Consider the following 20,094-nt stretch of genomic DNA (forward strand, 5'->3'; position numbering starts at 1 on the left):
GGGATTTTATAGATTTTCTTTCTGTTAGTAGGCTTCATGTTAAGAGGAAAATTGTCCAGCTTTTAAATGTTAATTCATTGCATCATGTGTGTAAGGAATGTGCTGATATTTTTATTGACAAGTGTCTTAAAGTGATGACACAATGTTTTTAAATGAGAAAAAAGACAAATCTAACCGTAAAAGTTCAGGCAGGAATGCTAAGGCAAAAAAAGGAATGCATAAATGAAAGATCAAGCCATTTCACAGCAGTCCATTTCACATCTTGTTTATATGTCTAATTTCAGTCTTTAAATAATAACATTTTTAGTAATTCTTCATTCATTCATCCAGAATTGCTTTAGCAACTTCGAAGTTAACCCGCGGTTACTCGCATGGTGAGCGCGGCGCTCACCTTCGTAGTATATTGCTTCTTGTTGGAATATTACAAAACCTCCACCTTTGTAAGTCCCTGTACCTTTGTAACAGATTATTATGAAGGGGATGTGTCAGTCATTTTCATTATCTCTGAAGATAAACACCCGCAATTCATTATTAGGCACGTCAGTGTATGTTTGGTGAGCGGTGCGCTCAGTAGCGAGGAACTGTGCTACTTATATTTCGCTCATTGTAATAAGTCAGGTTTTGTTTTATGCTTGTGTTTAATGCGAAATGTTTATATTGTGGCTGTTGTTAGACAATATTTACAAGTTATTGTGGCATCCAGTGATCAGATACTTTCGTGGTTGTGTGAAACGAAGGAGGGAAGGTCTTGAACATCGAGATTGATGGTATGAAACAGATGAGGTTTACGGAAGTGATCATAACTGTTTCAGAGTGTCTGCAAGTTCTGGGGAAGGAGAGGAACTTTCGTTTATAGCAAACTGTGATATCAATGTACATAGCTTGTTTTACGACCGGATGCCCTTCCTGACGCCAACCTCAGTTGAAGAGCTAATAAAGATGAAATAAATGATGGTGAACGAAGTTGGCTAAACAGGTGTAAGGAATCGGCTGTAGTCTGTGAATAGAAACTGCCCCGGTATTTGCCTGGAAGCGTAAACAGAAAACCATTCTCAGGACACCTAACGGTGGGGATCGAACTCACGCGTCTCCCGAATGTTGAGCTTGCCTCCATAGCCACTCCACTCGGCCGTGTTCCTAAATAAATAACTATCTCAAATGGACATATTAAAAATACCTCCATATTCATATGGACATATTATAGCCTTTAAACATAAAGGTGAGCGCTGCGCTCACCAGCGAGTAACGACGCACGTAAAGACCTAGCGAGTAATGCCGGGTTAATATCTCAATAATACTTTCTTTCTAGACGTAATTTATTTATCCAATTTCGTATATGCATTTCCATTGATATTTGAATTTAGCGCAACTTTTCAGGTCAAGTCACTAGGAGCACCACCGTTGAATTGTCTCCCATTTTAACAAGGCTAAATCCGTAAGTGTAGCGTATTGCCTCTATATTTGATTTCTCACCATCGCCGTCTCAATCATATATACTGCCTGCTCTATGCTATGCAGTTAACATGCTTCTCAGCATGAGCTCTTAGTGTCACGAACCTCCGCTAGGGGCACCAGCTAACGCACCCAAATTATTTCCGTACCCTCGTTATTGTGTTCCAGTGCGTTTGCATCGAACATTTATGTGTGTGTCTCTGGTTGTAAAATGATTAACTGTTGTGTTCTTCTCTGTATATCAAAGCAGGAAATCCAAATTCTTCAGGTGTGAGGATTCCTGTCATCCCCCAAGTAAAGAACTTTGGGAAAATTGGCTTAACGTTATATCAAGGCAAGGATCAACCAAGGGTAATCAATGGATTCCATCCGATTATTCCCGTGTTTGAATCCTGAATTTTAGAGATGGAGGTAAAAGATAAAACTAAAATAAAAATATATTCGAATTATCCCCATTACCTTCAAACCAGAAAAATAGCTCCACGAAAGACCAGACAGCGACAGGATATTTCTTCGGAAAAAATCTGTGATGAAACAAGCTCATCAACCGCAGGAAATACATTGGATGACCAGTATAAAATTCATTTGAACACCGATGTATCAATGGAAATCAATATTCCAACGAGTAAGAATGACAGCAGTGATCAGAAAATCAGACATTAGAGGCTCCGATCAAGAATTCTGAGACTGCGATAACAGCTGATGGCTAACCATAATGAAGTTAAAAGACTACAGAGACAATTCGAAGGCAACCCAGAAATTGACCGTTTAAATAAAGTAAAGGAAGCAGCCAAATATAATGGACAAACGACCATTTTAAAAATCAAATCCATAATTTTCGCAAGACAAAATCCGGGCAGTCAGAACAAATCACGCGGTACTATGTGGCGTGGGAAATAGTATCCCAAACGGTTACGAATATAGCATGACTCCCGGTTTATTGTCAGCTCCGTCACAAAGTACTCTTGGACAGGTAGCCTAAATGGAAAATGTTGATTGTGTTTGTCGGGATTTCCCAATTAGTGAAGGAAAGACTTAGAGCTGAATGTAAAACTCTCAAACCAGAGAGGAGTGTAACAGTGATCGCTGATTAAATGGCTAATTAGGTACGGTTCCTCTACAACCAGTGACAAGTTCGTTTGAGTGGTCAACGTTGAAAGTGTATAAGGCACAGATATTGTAAAATCTCCTGCTCTCGCGAATAAACTGTTGTCTTTTCTTGTAATTCGACTTTCAAAGAAGTTATCTAGTCCCACTGCCTACTTCCTCGTTAAAGGCTTAGAAATCTCCGATCTATCCCTTGTAGTTCAGAAATAATTCATCTAATGCCTTTTGGCAAAACAATCCAGATTGTGTACATTTCTATTCACCAGCAGATAAAATACATACAGTGGTTGAATGCTGATTTCATCAAGTACGTTAAAATAATTCGATTGGAATCAAAACGTGAAAAACTGAAGTGTCTGACTAATGAGACGGCAGATGCTGTCTCACTACCTGTGAAATCTACAGTGGAATGTGTGTCTTATCTGTTACAAAATCGGTTAATTTATGTTATCACTAAATGCTTTTCAGGACACGCAATAGATCTATTTAGTTCAGTGAGATTGGATGGTGGATTTCATGACATGACGAACGCACGCACTGCATTATGTGCGTATCCTGAAAACTGGTCATAAACAAAGGGTCAGCAAAATAGTGATAGAAAATTTTTTGCGCCCACTGCTGGCAAACAACAGTAAGAAAAGTATGAAAAAAGGTGTCGAGAAAATTCAGACATTGGATGTAGCATGCAGCATGGGATGATCCTAATATCTACTGTAACTGGTAAGATTTTATTATTTTACGTTTCTATATCTTAAGTCAAGCTCAACTGTCAAATGTTAGTTTCTGTATGTGCATTATCTTCTCTATTAGTAACATGTTAAGGATTATTTTTCATTTTATATTGGTGTTACGGACCACCTCCCATTTAACCAACATGTGCTCTGGGTGCGGTAGGTGCTGCCATCTGCAATGCCGCTGAAAACGCAATTCTCGTGGCACAGAGCAGGCAGTATATAGAGATTTAGACGGCGGTGTTTCTCACATACTGTATTTAGATACTACAGTAAAACTCTTGAGCAGTGGGTGCCACTATTGTCCTCATTCAATGGAAGCTACTCATCTTGACCAATGGTGAAATTTAAATGTAGGCCCATATAAAGCCTGAATGAAGGCTAATCCCTTAGGCTCTACCATCATAATAACACAGAGCATGCCGAATCCATAGAGTTACCTCAACTGAGAGGCAATAGTAAAATAAATTATATGCGATCTTCAATGTATCTTTATATCAAAGACCCCTTTCCTTTACCATTAAGCTTAACAGTGATTTCATACTTTTTTTTTACAAGGGAATGAAAAATAAAAATTAACGTCCTAATGACGCACTCCTAACGCTATTACATGATTATTAATGAATAAAATACACCGTAATATAGTACTTACAGCAGCAATTATTATTCAGTGCAAATCCATAGTTGACGTTGATATTTCTTGAATGCGTAAAGCCATATCTCGTCACTCAAACAGAAGTATTTCAGCACACGCACATTCATTACTGAATATTCATACCAACGATATTAATGCTATATTATTTACTATAATACGCGTGTGTAAACAAATTACAAATTTGCAGTATCGCTATAGAATGGATGTAAATATGACTTCTTCTTCTTCTTCTTCTTCTTCTTCTTCTTCTCTTCCTTGTTTGTAAATATGACCACGGCCGACTTGATGCGTCGCTCTAGCTAAGAGCAGTGAGGGATCCTGTCAGCCGTGATATGACAAACAAGGCTTGCCAACGTCGACGCATTAAGCGATAAGGGCCCCATACACGCGCAGACTTCTGGAATACTTACCTGCACAGACTTGCCTCCGGGAGGTAAGTCGGAAGTATGCAGTTGCCCACACACGCTCAGACTAAATGACTATTTACCGAGGAAGTTGAATACGTCACGCTCAGCTGTTTTCTGTTTAAGATTATGGGCTCGGATGGATGAAAAATGTATACGGATCGAAATTAATTAGATAGTCGGTATAGAAGATGAGTTGTTATTTGGACACAATTTAGCGCTCTGCACGAAAAAGACGCGCAAAAAATAAATGTCAGTTTTCATCTTTCTAGGTTACCACATTTACATTTTCTGCCGCAACTCTGAGATGGCGCTTTCGTCGCGAAGTCTCCGGCTGAATTCAAGCAGCGCCTAGAATGTCAGAGACTTGCCTGCAGACTTTTTGTCGGCAGACTTATCGGCCATACACATAGAGACATGTCTGAAGAGACTGGTTTGTGCAGACTTACCTCCGACTAAGTCTGCGCGTGTATGGGGCCCAATAAGCACAGCAGTATATTCTGTGTTACAGGTGGACAAAACTTGAATTAATGAACTCACACGACAAGAAATATGGAAGTGCCACCTGAGCTCGACCCTTCTGCGCAAAACCATGACTTCATACACCTACTGAATGCATTTCTTGCCGCGCGGACAGTAGGTCCCGCGGCTATATAAAAGATCTTCTTGGTTGAGTGTAGCTTCACAGCAGGGTACAAAATCGCTGGCGGCGGAGGGAGAAGGAGGGTTCCCCCCACCAACGATTTTATCTCAAAGTTTCCTCCCTACTAAAATTGCCCGGGAGTGGGGGGTGGTGGTGCTGGAGGGGATTCCTTTATTATAAAATAATGAGGAAAATGTAGAACCCATATATTACTGAAATTAATGTTTTTTACTGTGAATGTTCTGAGAATAACATCAGCAATTATACACATAATATAGAAATAATAGAATGACTGCCAGACCTTGAGCAATAAAGCAATGTAGCAGTGGCAACTCCACACCTGCAGCCTATTGTTCATGTTTGTGCCGCAGGCTATAGTTCTAAGATCATAGTGTGTGGGTCTCTTCCTTACAAGCTGCGATCCACCTTAAACAAAATTGTGCTTGTGGCACTTTTTCCTGCTGTCACTCCCTTTAACTCAACTCCAACGGTGATGGGATAAGGATGGTAGTGGCTGGTTTTCGGGTGAAACTGGGAGCCTCTAGTTCGGACCTGCGCGTTGGCAGCAGATGTGTGATGGTCGTCTTTCTGAGACCCCGCGACAACTCAGGAATTTGGTCCTGCATCTGTGTTTGGGCAGGCCTATTTAGGATCACTGCTACCCACCCTGAATGGGGAAGGTCCTAGAAAATGTGGGCTAAACATCGGTAGTCACACTCTCAGCCGGCTGGGAGGCTGCACCCAGCGGGTCACCCCACATGTGGTCAAAAAACGAAGATTACCAAAACTTTGATTATAGGAACCTGGAATGTTCAAACCCTACTTGATTTGAAAGACAATAACAGACCTGAGAGAAGAACAGCGCTCGTCACCCATAAGCTTGGACGAATGAACATTGATATTGCTGCTCGTCACCATCTCTTCAGAGAAGTGTATAGTCTCAGTAGAAACAGACCGATGTGACATCTGCAAAAAAACAAGTCGTTGACGGAGACGAAGCTGTCGAATATGAGATATGTAACAGGTTGCAGCACTTCGGTTGCACAGAAATGACAAAAGGGGAGTTTGATATAATAAAAAGGAAGCACTGCATGCTAACTTAGCTATGCAGTAAATATAAATTTAAAATATAAACAATCAATACCGAAGATGAACTGCTGGACAAACTGTCTACACAGATTCAAACTTTAATAGAGTCCGTAAAGAGTAGCCTTGAACAAAAAATAAGAGAAGCTATACAAAATGCATTGAGTAAGGAATTTGAAACTCAGAATTATTCGTCAATTAAAGGTAAGGCTTTGAGTATCCCGGGGATTCAAGCGGAAAGTTCATCTTTGAATTCTGGTCTTCCAATCCTGTATTCATCGATGGTTTTTGATACTACAACCGCACATCAAAGAGCGAAAGGTGTATGCAAGCCATCTGTAAAAAATGATAGGAACACAACAGAAGCACAACAAAAAAACAGAGAAGTATGTACGATTCCTATAGGAGAACAGAGGATGCACGCAGTAGAAAACGTAGATTTAATGGAGGAGACAAGAAATGATAATGAAGAGGACGCATGGAAAGCTGAGCTGAGGTAACAAGGCAGAATCGAAATATTATAACAAAGGGAACAAGACCAAAATAATTATGCTCACTGAAAACAGGGAATAGTATGGCATGGCTTTATATTGGAAAGTTGCACCAGACAACTACCGATGATGACTTGATATCATACCTTAGAGATAATGGGATTAATGATGTGAGATGTGAAAAGGTGGAAACCGAGGGAACAGATGTTGCATTCAAGATTGGTTTCTCATTAAACCACCTTCAACAAGTCAACAAACCTGAGTTTTGGCCTGAACGAGTGACTGTTCAACGCTATAATTTTTGTCGCTTACAAGACAACAGTATCCATCTTAAATCCAGACCTAATACACACAACTATTCAGGGACTAAAATTAGTAAATGAAAACCCAGCACAGATAAAATGTATGACATGGAATATCGAAGGCTTAAGAAATACTGTAAATAATGTTCCTACTGATATATTTAATGGATATGATGTAATAATCTTGACGGAAACTTTTCTGACATCTGACTGGGCAGTGCTCAACCTCTATGCCATACGTAGTTTCGCGGAACAAGGTAATGCAGGTCGTCCTCGAGGGGGCATATCCTGTCTTTTGAGTCCAAGAATGGCACCATTTTCTATAATTTACAAGACTAGCAATGTATTAGGATTGAAGACAATACGTGGAATCTTCATGGGGGTTTATTTTCAACCAGAACTTCAAGAGGAAGAAGTAATTGATAGCCTCAGTAGGGCAATAACAATGGTTTCTAAAGCAGAACACATGATGATTGGAGGAGATCTAAATTGCAGGATAGATTGTCCAACACAGATGGTGAAGGTTTAGCTCTACTTAGTAGCCACGATGACAAGACACATTCCTGTACGAAGGGTAGTAGTACTACAGACATCTTTTTAAGTAATATGAAAGGAATAAGGTCTTTTAATACAAGACCTTTAACGAACATAATCTTTAGAAAACTCCTTCCAGTAGCGATAAATCTATATATAGATTCGGTAACACCCCAACACACTAAACATAGAACCAAAATATATAGGAGTCTAGATGTAGTTCAGCTTCAAAATGATCAAGGTCAAGCTCCAGAGATTATACAAGAGATTAGCAGGGGTAACATAAATGACGCAGTAGTAAAAATGGAGATTACCATAAAAAACGCCATAGTAATAAGGATTGACCGTAACAGAAAAGCCAAACCATGGTTCAATTCAGCATGTTTTTTGGCTAGAAAAGAGACGATATTGGCCTTACATAATGCAAAAGAGTCTAGTTCTAAAGCAGACATATCAGAGTATGCTGATAAAAGGAAACTATATAAGGCCAACATAAAGGAGGCCAAGACTAAATTCTTCCAGCAAAAAGATAGGAAAATGCTAGGAATGGCAGAAAAAGATCCATTTTCAATATTTAAAATAAGATCACAGAATCTGTATGAAAAGAAGAGGAATATCTCTATAGAATTCTACGCCACAGAAGCTATGACATCTAAGGAATGGAAAAGCACTAACTATGAACTTAGGCATATGATTACTCATTTTGCGGTACACGGTTTTCACTTCAAGCTGTGTACAAATATAAAATTCCATGACCCAACCTCAGATTGCAAGTGTAAATGGTGTGGGGGACAATGTGACAGATATCATGCTCTAGTGTGTAATAAAGCAATAAGGCAATGTTGTAGTGAGTAATAGTAGAATTGCATTAATATGTATAATGCACATTGTGCGCTTTCTATTTAATAAAATTTTGCTGCTTTAAGTGAAACCAGACTGTCCAGCGAAGGTAAACTTGCAGAGTTCAACTCAGGCTACACAATCTTCTGGAAGGGAAAACACCACATTCATGATGTGGGATTCACTGTAAAGACCACATTGGTGAATGATTATCAGCTAACTCCAACCGCAGTCAGTGAAAGAATTATGACTCTGGTGCCAAATCTAGACACTCATCTCTGCATATGCCAATGGCCGTAGCCGTGTTGAAACACCAGATCCTGTAAGATCTCCGAAGTTAAGCAACATTGGGCATGGTCAAGATTTGGAAGGGTTGCCATGCACTGTTGGTGGGGGGTAAGGGAATGGAGGAGCGGAAAAAACTGGCCACACTTCCGTACGTAAACTCCAGCTCGGACACACCTCTGCGGAGGTTCGGACCTGCCTTCGGGCAGAATACACCCTTACCTTACCATCTCTGCATATGGTCCTACCTTGGAAGCTGATGTAGAAGTTAAAGACCAATTCTATAACCTGCTGAGCACTACCATCACCAAAGTACCACCAAGAGATAAACTCTTACTACTTGGCAATTTCAACGCCAGAGTTGGTAAAGATCACCAATTATGGGGCAATGTGATGGGAAAACATGGACTTGGCAACTGTAATGCCAATGGACTACTGCTCCTTGGTTTATGTGCTGAACATGAACTCTTCATTACTAATACTCAGTTCTGCCTGCCTAATCGCTACAAGACCACTTGGATGCATCCACGCTCAAAGCATTGGCACATCCTTGATTATATCATCACCAGGCAGGGGCGTAGCCAGGGGGGGTTACTGGGGGTTAGAACCCCCCCCCATTGAACTTTCACAAAAAGAAAATAAATAGAAACTGACAGTAAACAATAAACTTCTTTTATGTGATCAAGATAAACTCCCTGCAATCTACTGCTTGTTGAGAGTGTTTGCCACCCTACCTGTCACCACTGCAGCCAGTGAGAGATCATTTTCAACATTAAGACGCCTTAAAACCTACCTCAGAAATACCACAAGTGAAAGTCGACTCAACGGGTTGGCTCCCTTGAACATTCACAGAGACATAGTTGTAAAACCAACAGATGTATTTTCTAGGAAGCCTCGAAAATTAGATTTTAGATTGTAAACTGAACATACCATTTGAGATAAAACTGCTGACCTCGATCATATTGTTCTTGTTCTGTATTTTAAAGTAAGAATTTTGTAGTGTATTGCAATCTGAATATCACATACAGTAATTCACTCTTGTATCAGTATCCTTATGACAGTCATGCATGCGCGTACCAGACACGCACAAGCACAAGCACTTTCATTATGTTATATCTTAATTTTGTAACTGCAACCCCCCCCATTGGCCGATCCTGGCTATGCTACTGTCACCAGGCAATGTGATAAAAACGATGCCCTTGTTACAAGGACCGTAAGAGACATAGATGACTGTTGGACAGATCATAAGCTCCTTTTTTGCCGGCTGAGAATCTCAAACTGTCGCAAACCGAAAAGATCCATCCACAACCTGCCCAGAAAGAAATTTTATACTTCTAAACTTCTAATTGAATCCATTGCTACAGATTACATAAATGCAATCTCAAACAAACTGGCTAGTCATCCAGTCAGCAGTGATAGCACAAGTCAGGAATGGGCCATGCTTCAGAAGGTCATCACTCAGTCAGCTGAGGAAACAATTGGTTTTTCTGAGGAAAAATGACAGGACTGGTTTGATGGAAATAATGAAGAAATTAAATGTCTGATCAATGCCAAACGAGAAACCCACCTACATTATCTTCAAGATCCGCCTTCGAATGTGAAGAAATCACATTTCTTGGAACTTAAAGGGAAATGTCAGGCACAAATCAGGGACATTAAGAATAACTGGTGGCAACGAAAAAGCTGAAGAACTGCAAAGACTATCTGATGCCCGTGACCTGCAAAACTTCTATGCTGGCATAAAGGAGATATATGGTCCAATTCGATCTTCATCAGGGTCATTGAAGACAGCTGACAACTCCATCATTTTAACTGATAATGGAGAAATTTTAGAGCGTTGGAAGGAACCTTTCTCTTCACTTCTAAATCGTGTCTCCAACCTTGCTGAAGACTTTCTTCGTAATGTCCCTCAGCAGCCCCAACAACCATGGCTGGCAGTTCCACCTACATACAGAGACTTCACCAAAGCACTCAATCAACTAAAACCAAGAAACGCTCCTTGTCCTGATAACATCCCTCTGGAACTGATACAAAATGGAGGTATACCCTTCAAGACTAGACTTATCACACACATCCTCTTGATTTGGAAAACTTGAGAAGTACCTGACGACTTGAAGAATGCTACCATCATCACTATCTTCAAAAAAGATGTTCGTAGCGTATGTGGGAACTACCGTGATATATCGCTTTTGTCAATTGCAGGTAAAATTCTAGCAGGAATTCTATTAAACTGGCTCTGAGTTATCTCAGAGAGGATTTTCCCTGAGTCTCAGTGTGGTTTATGAACCTCCAGAGGCACAACAGATATGACCTTCTGTGCTACACAACTCCAGGAAAAATGCAGAGAACAACAGCAGCCTCTGTATTTAGTTTTCTATGATCTGAAAAAAGCCTTTGATTCAGTACCAAGATGTCTGACTCGTTGGCTGAATGGTCAGCGTACTGGCCTTCGGTTCAGAGGGTCCCGGGTTCGATTCCCGGCCGGGTCGGGGATTTTAACCTTCATTGATTAATTCCATTGGCCCGGGGGCTGGGTGTTTGTGCTGTCCCCAACATCTCTGCAACTCACACACCACACATAACACTATCCTCCACCACAATAACATGCAGTTACCTACACATGGCAGATGAGGCCCACCCTCACCGGAGGGTCTGCCTTAGACGGGCTGCACTCGGCTAGAAATAGCCACACGAAATTAATATTAGTACCAAGATCTGCTATGTGGAAAGTATTGAGACATTTTGGATGTCCTGAACGTTATGTGGAATTGGTTCAAGCTCTTCATGATTGCATGTCTGGACAAGTTCTTCATGGTAACTAATTTTCAGATTCGTTCCCAATCACTCATGAATTGAAACAAGGCTGTGTGCTTGCTCCTACACTCTTGCACTGTACATGGTTACCATCAGCGAACAACTTAGGCACGGAGATTAAATTTTGTTCTGATGGAGGCCTTTTCAATCTGGCAAGACTTCGCTCACAAAGACGTACTCTGGTTACCCGGGTGACAGAACTGCACTATGCCGATGACACTGCATCTCCTGCTCTAACACCTGCAAAACTACAACAGTCAGTCAACTGCTTTAAAACTGCATGTGATCGCTTTGATCTTGCCATTAATGTGAGAAAACAAAGGTACTTGCACAACCTGCCCCAGGATTAACAATTCCTGAGTTCAGTATTTCCATCTTAGACACAACACGGGAACAGGCTGATCACTTTTTATATCTTGAAAGCATCTTGTCTAAATGGTGTACCTGAGAACAAGACGTTGATAAAAGAATTAGGGCTGCTCATGCAGCATTCAGACGGTTAATGCATAGAGTCTTCATGAATAACGACCTGAAACTGCATACCAATCTCATGGTGTACAAAGCTGTTGTCATTTCCACGCTGCTGTACGGCTGTGAAACTTGGACATTCTATCGCCATGATATCAAGAAACTTGAGCACTTCCATCAACAGAAAATGAGATTCATCTTGAATATTAAGTGGGAGGACTATGTGACCAACACGGCAGTTCTCGACAAAGTGCAGCCAAATAGCATTGAGGCAACAATCATCGCTCATCAAAGCCCAGATGGTTAGGCCATGTTCACCGCATGGGTGATACCAGGCTTCCCCGCCAAATTCTTTATGGTGAATTTTGCTCCAGCAGTAGACCTCATGGAGCCCCTCTAAAGCATTTTAAGGACCAGCTGAAACACATCATGAAGACAACTGGTATAGATATACAGGCATGGGAAGAATGTGCTGTGGACCACTCACTGTGGCAGAACACTACATTCACCGCTGTCAACTTGTTTGAAAGAGAACGCCGCAGAAATCAAGAGGCCAAGCGACAAGCAAGAAAACTCCGTCAATTACAACCCCGCCCTCCTCCATCCATTCAGTGTGATTTGTGTGGGCGTACGTTTTATGCCAGGATTGGTCTGTTTAGTCATCGTAAACACATCCATAAACTGGGTATGCAGGAAGAAGTTATATACACTCGGATCGAGTTACAGCCGACGAGATGTTTCACACCGGCAAGTCCATGTGATCATAGGTTATAAATTTCATGGTTCTGATCCGTATTGAATTGCAAGTACAATGTAATTATTAAATTAATGTAGTAATGGTCCACCTTTCAATACTATAATATGTAATATTCTAAATTACATTAATTAGGGACACCACACAAATAGATTTGATGACAAACTACAGGATCAACATTTACCAGTTCCCAGCAGTATTAGAACTAACAGTTCTGTGTATATAAATTAATACTTGAAATTATTCTCAACGATGAACATACTCAGTTCATTTTCAGATTTATTCATAATTCCATCCCAGTTTTTAATGTCACTTTGTATATATTTGTTTTCATTTGTTTTATGTCAATTGTGTGCATGTACATTTGTTTAGTTATTAGGTGTTTTACATTAAGGGTGAAGATGGCCAGCCCCAGCCGAAACCAGTCCCTAATTAATGTAATTTAGAATATTACATATTATAGTATTGAAAGGTGGACCATTACTACATTAATTTAATAATTACATTGTACGTCCATGTGAAACCCGGGCAAAAAATATAACTTACTTGAAGCTCTCCTCCCTCGTCATCACTCTAAGTAGCTCAAGCTTTACAGCACTCCTGTACTTCTTGGAGTGGGTGTGTTTCTGATAAGTAGCCAATAGGACAATATTCACTTAAGGAGTGTAGAAATGGAATAACTTTCCAATGTTTATCATTCTTTCCATAACAACAGAATTCAAACAATAAGATCTGAGGGACCCCAGGGAATTATTTACCCCCTCCCCTGCTGGGTACTGCCTGAAATAAACACTAGTAGTTAAACCCTATGATGCCCCCCCCCCCCTCCACCATTTCTTTCTGATTTCACACTCTGCCCTGCCACTGTTTCTGTGCCAGAGATTGGCCTGAAGCCTCCTACAAAGCGATCCAATGATGATGATGGTGTACGGCCTCAGGAGAGGCCTGCTAGGCCTTTGTATTTGACTTCCGTGGGCGACTTGTACATCTCGGTATGTTGCGGTGATGATAATGAGATAGGGAGGAGGTGAAGCCTGGAGTTGGCACCTAGCCTACTCCTGTCAGTTAACACTTAATGACCTCATCTGACTGATGAATCACCATCAGCAGCATCATATGCCCTCACTTCAGTTGAACACTGCACAGATATTTAAAATCTAACCCAGGCTGTTGAGGAACAATTAGAAATTGTATACCACCACCTCTCCTATCCTGTTGCCAATATTCTGATGGTGAAATTGTTTTTTCCACAGTTGGGATTTGAACTGGCTTATTACAGTGTCAGACCGTAAAGACTTGATACTTTAACGATCATGGCCACTCCCGTGACAACATGTCATTACAATTTCAAACTGGGTACTTTTTTCTTTTTCTTTCACCACCAGAAATGATATAAGCTGAATTGCAGACAATAGAAAACTTGTCTTCATCATTGCTGGCCAACAGCAACACAGAAATTGGTCGCATTTCTGAGATATTTTTAGTCCATCTTTTAATTCTTCTATAAGAAGATCCTTGGCAAGCAAAGGGAGGATCTCTCATCTCTTCTGCTTCATATACGAGGGTCGAGTCATAAGTCATGGCAACTATTCTTTTTCCTCACAAACAGGAGACAATGTGGAAAATCTAAGATATGCATTTGGAAATATAGGGCATGTAATTATGCATAGTGCCTGAAGACAAATTCTGACTTCAGGGGATTCTCGTAGGAAAGTGACAGAACACAGGCCATTGGTAAACATTGTTTTATTATGATACAGACAGCAAATACACAAGACTACGTACAAAGGACAGGTCTCCACTGGTTACAGACCTTCGAAATAATCATCCAATGTTTTCACTTTTCGTTGCCAGCGGTACATCTTTGTCCATGGACAATGGACGGCCTGGGCAAATCGGCAGTTGATACTCTACCCCGTTTGAACGTCTCCACCCACCTCACCACTGTTCTATACGGCAGCTCTGCATGGCATTGGCATGCATTTCTGCCGCAGATAACTGCTATTTTAATTTACGATTGTTGCTCCTGCTTGTTGACTTCCATTTTGTGACGCTCTCACTCACACACTGAACTTGGGGGCATGCTTAGATCCACACTTGTTTACATACACCATCTAGTGGCATCATACGCAAGTACATACCGTACATTTCCAAATGCATATCTTAGATTTTCCGTGTTGTCTCGTGTTCGTGAGAAAAAAATAGTTGCCCTGACTTATGTAATTTTTCTATGCTTTTACTCTTGCCTCAACATGCATCCTGGGTATAGATGCGTCATCAGACTCACCGTTATCTTAAAACGACCATGATCATGTATAATACCACCGATCTCATACAAGGTTTAATGAAAAAGCTTGGCAAAACTTCAGGTATAGATTCCTCATATGCAGAAATGATATTGTTTCTTTGCTAGTGGTTGAACGTTGCATCAAATGTTTTCAGGAACGCAAGTATGGTAAAGGGCAAGGATTGGGAAGTTAAAACTCTTAGGTAAGGTACTGCTCCAGAATTTCCCTAGGGTGAAAATTTAAAATAAAATGGAAAACCATCTTGAGGGCTGCCGATGGCGGGATTCAAACCTGTCGTCGTCACTCACCACCGATCAGCATTTAGGGCTGCCGCCCAGGTAGCAGATTCCCTATCTGTTGTTTACCTAGTCTTTTCTTAAATGATTTCAAAGAAATTGGAAATTTATTGAACATCTCCCTTGGTAAGTTATTCCAATCTCAAACCCCCCTTCCTATAAACGAATATTTGTCCCAATTTGTTCTCTTGAATTCCAACTTTTATCTTCTAATTGTGATCTTTCCTACTTTTAAAGACACCACTCAATCTTATTTGTCTACTAATGTCATCCCATGCCATCTCTCCACTGACAGCTTGGAACATATCGCTTACATGTTACAAATCTCATGTTATGGTCCGTATTGAAATGTACATAAAGTCAAAGAATAATACTAGATTATAAATTCCACCTATCCAACACATAAGAGTTTTTGATTTAAATTTAAGAAATATATATTAACATATTAGATACAGGGACATGTTTCGCCCATAATGAGGGCATCGTCAGCCTAAAAATCTCATACGTGAAAGAATGAAAAATCAGGATCCTGATTGTTCTTATTGGTAGTTTTTAACAAAGGTCTAAAATATAAATAAGAGGATACTGTTGTAGGTACAAATGTCTAAACAAAGACTAGCAAGTTGAAGACAGTAGTTATAAGTACTCTTATCACAAAGTCTTATAATCAATCCTTATTATAGATTCTTACGAATGTCCTGTTTTTAAATGTGGTAACAAGTAGCGAGTTAAAAGTTCAAAATAAATATGTAAATTACTGCGTTAAAATGAAATCTGATAAAATATGGTGCCTTATTCTGAAAATGGCGTAAGGAGCTTATAATAGCTTAATATTTAGGATAAAAATCACTCTTAGTGGTGGTTAAATTAAAATCCAAAGTTATTTGTCTGTTGAAGTTTTTAATCATTTGTGAAAAGATAAGACGGCAAACTTCTTAAGGCACTTAGGAGTGAGGACAAGTACTCGTCAGAAACGTAGCTATATTTATATTAGCAGGTAGATGTGGTTGTAGCTTCTTATATTAAAAGTTGAAAGGAAAATGTGCAAGGTTGAGTAGAGCTTGTGGTGTTATGTCTGAAACAAGAGGAGAGTGAAATGATAAGGAATAAAATTAAAGGAGGAGGAGGGAATGAAGAAAAAATTATGTGTGTGAAATTACTTACCCCTTCGACAGTTGTGATGTTAATTTGGTTAAAGATGAGATCAGTTGAAGAAAATATGTTGTGTGTGATTTCATTTACTTTTTCGACTGTTGTAATGTTCTGGGTGATTTCCGACAAAAGCATTTCGTTACAAAAATGTTGCAAAGTTTGGGCTAGAAAGACTTTTTCTTTTTAACAGGCCGAGGCGCTGCCCTTCTGACCCCAACTTGGCACCTTCGATCCTGGCTCAGTCCGGTGGTATTTGAAGGTGCTCAAATACGTCAGCCTTGTGTCGGTAGATTTACTGGCACGTAAAGGAACTTTTGCGGGACTAAATACTGGCACCTCAGTGTCTCCAAAAACCATAAAAATAGTTAATGGGACGTAAAGCAAGTAACATTATTATAATTGAAAACTTTTGTATGGAGTGCAGCCCTCTTTGTTTTCTTCCCTCATTTCCATTCCCTTTAAATTAATACCTTTTTTTCCCCTTTCCATTCCCCATTTCTCCTTTCTCTTGTTTCGCATCACATAAGTTATCCAATACGTCCAATATTTAGCAACTCAAGGTGAGTCACATTTTACCTATTTTCTTTATAAATTTTTTTTCTCTTTTTCCATTACCATCATACTAATTTGGCTTTTATTACTAATTACAACTTTGTTCATTTCATTTATTTCTGCAATGAACTGCGAATCTTCTCCACCATTTAAATTTTTTATTACTTTTTAAAACTTTCAAGCACTACTTTCACTTTTTTAAGGACTTTATTCTCTTTGAATGACTTCAATTTACCATCTTTTTACATTGTTCACTGCATGTGCATGAATTGTTTTCTCAGCACTACTACTACCACCATTGATGATTTAGAGCTTTTTAGAACTCTCTAATTCTCAAGAATCTTCGTTATCCTTCAATGACAACTATAGGCATTAATGTATACATTTTAAACATAATCTGAAACTTCAATCACCACTGAGATCTTACCTGCAATACGTCCAACACATCACAGCGCAACCATCAGAACTTCATATGGAGTGATATATACAAACCTCAAGAATCTTCAACATCCACATTTATTCTTCTTGAATTCTTCCTTCAACAGCTAAGTGCATTAATTTATGTGTTTTATGTATTATCCAAAACTTTTACAACAATTTTGACTTTTTCACATTTATAGTGTCAAACCACTGTTTTTTCACAATATTTTTTTTTTTTTTTTTTTTTTACAATTTCTATGAACTATCAGGAACATTGCATAACTCAAGATTTGGCTGATGATGACTTTAAAAAATAGGTTGAAACTAGTTCCCATAAACGTTTCTTCTGTAATGTAACCCGCATTACTTGATTTTGTATTAAAAATGTGGAAATATTTTACTCTTAATTTTTAATTTAATTGTGATCACAGTTCAATACGGACCATTCAAAATTAAATTCATGTCTGTCTGTTAGGTCATCAGCCCAGAGGCTGGTTGGATCCTCAAATAGCACCACCAAAGGTTATGCAGTTATAAGGAAACCCCAAAAACCAATGGCAGCACCAAAATGAGGCGTACTAGGCAAGATGAGGAGTGAGGTAGTTTGCCATTGCTTTCCTCACTGGGTCAGAAAGTACTATTGCAGCACGACTGACCCTATGAGCAGCACCTTTCATAACACTCAGATGCACTAGTCATGCTCTGAATGTCATTACTCAGCACTACCCATACCCCAGCAACTTCCATACTGTCACAGCCATGGATGTTGACTGGGATTTTGGTGGAAGCTACACTTTACTCTGGCCCGTGCTAAGAGATGGATGCAAAAGTACTGTATCCATCAAGAAATGACAACCATATCTCTTAATAATACGACAGGGTGTCCAAAAATAACTGGAATGATTTTATTACAGCAAAATACTGGCTACCTTTCTTCAAATTCACTTACAGACCTTCAAGGTACTGTATTTTCCCTCAGACACAATACACTGGTTCCAGCGTTCAGTCCACTGTTCAAAACACTCTGTGAAGCCCTTTCTTGACAGTCTGTTGAGTATTCCTGAAACTGAAGAGTTTACTTCTTGATCACTTTGAAAATTATGATCCTGAAGATCCTTTTTCACTGCAGGAAACTGGTAGAAGTGCATGGTGCTAGGTCCTATGAATAAAGTGGATGTGGCATTACTTCAATGCCCAATTCTGTTATTGTGTTTTGATTGCCTGATGTGCAGGTGTATTATCCTGGTGCAGGATCCGTCCTGTTTGAGCAAAGTCAGTTTATTTTTCTTTTCATTCCAGCAATCTGTTTACTGCTTAAAGGATGGTCTTCCCGCAACATGACACCAATTGGAGCATCCTCAAGATCAGTTTTACCCTCCTTAAAGAGTATGTGCCACTCAAACACTTGCGTCTTTCCCATGGCTTCCTCTCTGGAAGCTTGCTGCAACATTTCCACTGTTTGCGTTGGAGTTTTGTCCAGGAGAATACCAAATCTAATTGAAGCACACTTCTGCAACTTGAGATCCATGTTGGGTACAGCGAACATGGCCTCCTTCCTCAGCTGCTCCCCTGCTTCGCACTGTATCACTCAAGGTCAGACCTTTCCAGTACTACCATCTGCAAACTCCAGCGCAGTATTATTGAAACACAAAAAAAAATCATTCTGGTTATTTTCTGACACCCCTTTGTTGAGTAGGTTACTGCAAAAAATAAATAAAAAACTGAAAAAATTACTTATCTGGTTTTTCCTCGGGATGAGTGAAATTTATTACAAATTTCTTCAGTATTATGATGAAATGACTTATCTAGTTACAGTAGTGCCAAAAGATGAGTGGGGGTGTCAAAAAATAACTGGAATGATGTTTATTACAGCCAAATCTTGGCTACCTTTCTTCAAATTCACTTACAGACCTTGAATTAAGAGTTGAAGGGAAGGACACCTAGAGAAAGACTGAGGAACAGATGACTGCAAGGTGTAAAGAAGAGCATCGAGGCAAGAGGAGTGAACTGGATAAACGTGAGAGAAGAAAATGTTTTGATTCCCTTGTGGTTGCTATTAAATAAATAGATAGATAAATACGAAGGGCATCCAATAAATAAGTTTCCCTTGTAAATAAGTAAATAATGGCAACCACAAATGAATCACAACGTTGAAATGCTAGTGGTTGCTATTAAACATGCCATGTCACTTACCATTATTTACTCCCAAGCCCTTCAATTAATAATGATGAATATGCAAATAATTTTGCAACAGTTCCTTGAAGGGTTAACTGAAGGGGCTTTATTTCCAGTAGGAGAGAGCAATAGAGGAAATAATTGATAACAGAGTAATTATCAATGGAAAAATTTGGCGCATCTCCTGTACTGATCTAATCCGTTGTGACAATTATCGTTGGGGTTCATTAAGGGATAAATCCACACATCTTGGAGAAACTGAAAACTGTCACCAAAAAAAAATTTAATTTCCCTGAAGGAATTAAGAAGAGAGATGGATAATTTCATAAGCTGGTGCCAGAATGAAGGAATGCAGTTTGCATATCTTGCATGACGTGTAAGTACGTGTCTTTTTCAGTGATTCTTTTGTGGTAATGATATCAGCTAATGACTCTAGAGTAAGAAATGAGAGAGTTCGAGAAATGGTAAACGAGGTACCCCTACAGGAAAAAATTTTTTTTTTTTGCTAATTGCTTTACGTCGCACCGACACAGATAGGTCTTATGGCGACGGTGGGACAGGAAATGGCTAGGAGTAGGAAGGAAGCGGCCATGGCCTTAATTAAGGTACAGCCCCAGCATTTGCCTGGTGTGAAAATGGGAAACC

The 20,094-nt window shown here is 39.6% G+C and overlaps 1 protein-coding gene across 3 annotated transcripts in view; it reads right to left on the bottom strand.

Moving 5' to 3' along the window:
* LOC136885406 (uncharacterized) overlaps positions 1-4,161 on the bottom strand; it is a 139,600-nt gene extending 135,439 nt beyond the window's left edge. For all 3 annotated transcript variants that reach the window (XR_010861526.2, XM_067157924.2, XM_067157923.2), the window contains exon 1: positions 3,943-4,161. The gene's annotated coding sequence lies outside the window, so the exon portion shown is untranslated. The remainder of the gene's footprint in view (positions 1-3,942) is intronic.
* Between the last annotated feature and the right edge of the window lie 15,933 nt (positions 4,162-20,094).

Source organism: Anabrus simplex, chromosome 14 (assembly GCF_040414725.1).
Source record: "Anabrus simplex isolate iqAnaSimp1 chromosome 14, ASM4041472v1, whole genome shotgun sequence".
Taxonomy (NCBI): Eukaryota; Metazoa; Arthropoda; class Insecta; order Orthoptera; family Tettigoniidae; genus Anabrus; species Anabrus simplex.